A 2,687-nucleotide genomic window follows, 5' to 3' on the forward strand; every position below is an offset into this window, starting at 1 on the left:
TATCTTATATAAATTGAAATTAAAGTTATGATGAAAAAATAATGAAAGATCATATAATTTAATTTAGGTAATTGATATTTCGAGTTTAACTATATTTTATAAAATGTGATTAGTATGTTTACTTTATAATTTAAATTAGAAATAATTATTTGAGCTCGGTAATAAATTGATAGATAAAATCTTATACATTTTAAAAGTAATCTTTATAGTATTATATTCGAATTCTAAATTGTTATTCTATCATGAATATTTTGTAAAATTGTTATATTACTCATATATAATTAACCCTAACTCTAAAATTCCTAAATAAAACCCTAATTCCCCAATCCCTAAATCAAACACAACGCATATACGTTTAGGCAAGGGAAGAAACTAGAGAGGGGAGGGGGGGAACTCGAAGGGGGAGAAGGAAGGAAGGGAAAAAGAGCGCAAGGGAGAGGAATGCGCCATTGCACACGGAGAAAGGAGAGGGGGACGCGCCGCTGCTGTGTGTCATTACCGCCGTCACTAAGAATCTCGAAGACAGAGAAGGAAGCTCGCGACCGAGATGAGATAGGACCATCGCCACTGTCGCGCGTTGCCGTGTGCCGTCACTGCCCGAGATGTCGCCATTACCGTAGGTGGAGTCCGTTGGTGCCGGTTGAACAGGGATGAGGGAGAGGCATCGAGAGAGAGACGCGATGGAGGTAACAGGGAGGAGTTGCCATCCCGTCCATGGAGCCCAAGCTCGCATCTCTGAGTTTCAGCGCCGCCATCGCCGGAGTTCCTGGCCGCTGCTGTCGTTCATGGTGAGTTAATCGTGCCTAGCTACCATAATCACCACCATTTCTGAACTCTTATTGTTCTGTAACACCCTATAGTTGCCCTTGATGTTCTTGGCCCTGTTGGGTTTGTTGGAATCGTTACAGCTGGGACTTGTCACCGAGGGAGAGAAGCCACTACACCATTCTCTTTGTTTTGACACTGAACCCCTATTCATAACCCTGTAACGCTCTTGCTCTTGTTCTGTTTGGCATCTTATTTCTCTGTTAAATTCTTATTTTAATTATGATAGCCAATATCCCTATTTTAGTACTGTGCTGTTATGCTGGAGCTGTTAAAATTGTTGTTGCTGCAAGCGTAATTGGAGTTGAAGCTGCCGCTGTTCAAACTAATGCGGCTATAGATGTCCCCGGTTGCGATAGAATTACCATCGCTGCTGCTGCAAAATTCAAAATAAAGACTTATCGCGGTTAATTCGTACGGCTTCGACTAAATCGAGGTAGGGGGTTTAACTTAAACGGTTTTAATTTAAGAATGCCCACAAAATTTATTGGGTAACTGCAAATAGGTATAATAGTTGTGAGTGATTGATTGATTATGTGAATGTTGAATCGTGGCTGAGATTGTGATTGGAATGATTGAGATTTTGGTTAGAACTTTGATTGAATTCGTTGATTTTGTGAAAATGATTATGCATGGTTTATGAATTGTTTGATGAGAGAGTGTTGTAAATTCTGTATTTTGATGGATTAAATTAAAATTATTGTTATTAAGCTGGTTATATGATTATTGTAATGGACTTAGTTGGTGATTGATTGGAGTTGGGTTTAAAGAATATTTGGAGGGCTGAATCTTGAAATGTTGAATTGATTGCTGAGAATCTGAGTTTTGAAATTAAATAGAAACTTTGGAAGTAAATCAGATATTCAACGGTAATCGAAATGATAAGAGAGTAAAAGCTAAGTAAACTAGGATGAAATTCGTTGTTGGAATTCAATTTTGAGAAGTTTGAATTAACTGGAGAATTAGTTGTGATTTTCAAAGTTAAACTGAAAAATCTGATTTCCTCCATTATATTTAAATGAAATCGGTAACTTTGAAAAGCTATAACTAATTCTGTGATGATCGAAATTGCGTGAGACCAAGTCTGAATTAAGCTTGGGAATATAAGGAGCTGGACTGATGAATTTAAGACCTTTTTGTTAAGTATATGATTTATGGTGAATTTTTGAGTTATGGTTGTGGAATCTGATTTTTACTGCAGAATTTTTAGAACAACAGTAACTTTTTGGCTCTGCTGTGAGTGTTTCGAATTGAATTTTGAGATGGAACCAATTTTACATGAAACTTAGTCCTATTATTTTAATTCTGTAAAATTTCAGAATGGTTGGACTTGTAGTTTTAAAGATATGAATTTTTGAAAGATGATGCATTATGTAGTAAAAGTCAGATTCTGTTTTCTTAAATCAGTAACTTTGAGAGTTTATAACTTTTGACTTTGAGAGTTTATAACTTTTGATTCTGAATAGATATTGAGATGTAATTAATTGGAGGTGAAATTTAAGTATGTTTAGCATATGTGATTTAAATTTCGGGGCTGTACATATTTTAATGAGTAAGTTATGGGACTTGGAAGATGATATGTTCATTAACTTTTAAAACAGAATTCTGCAGAAAATTACTCAACTTCTAAGTTACATAACTCCTTCATTAAAAATGTTTTTGACCTGAAACCAATTGAAAAATAAACCTAGATATGTTAAGTTGAACCATATTAATTTTGAAGGCTATTGGATTTAATTTGAATTTTATATAGAATTTTGGATATCGTATACTGCTGCTGTTTTCTGGTTTCTAAGCACTGCAAAACAGTCAGTGTTTCTCCTTTGTTCCTGAGACTAGTTAAATCAGAAAATTGTGATTTT

The sequence above is a fragment of the Arachis ipaensis genome, chromosome B9 (assembly GCF_059453495.1).
Source record: "Arachis ipaensis isolate K30076 ecotype BB chromosome B9, ASM5945349v1, whole genome shotgun sequence".
NCBI classification, from domain to species: domain Eukaryota; kingdom Viridiplantae; phylum Streptophyta; class Magnoliopsida; order Fabales; family Fabaceae; genus Arachis; species Arachis ipaensis.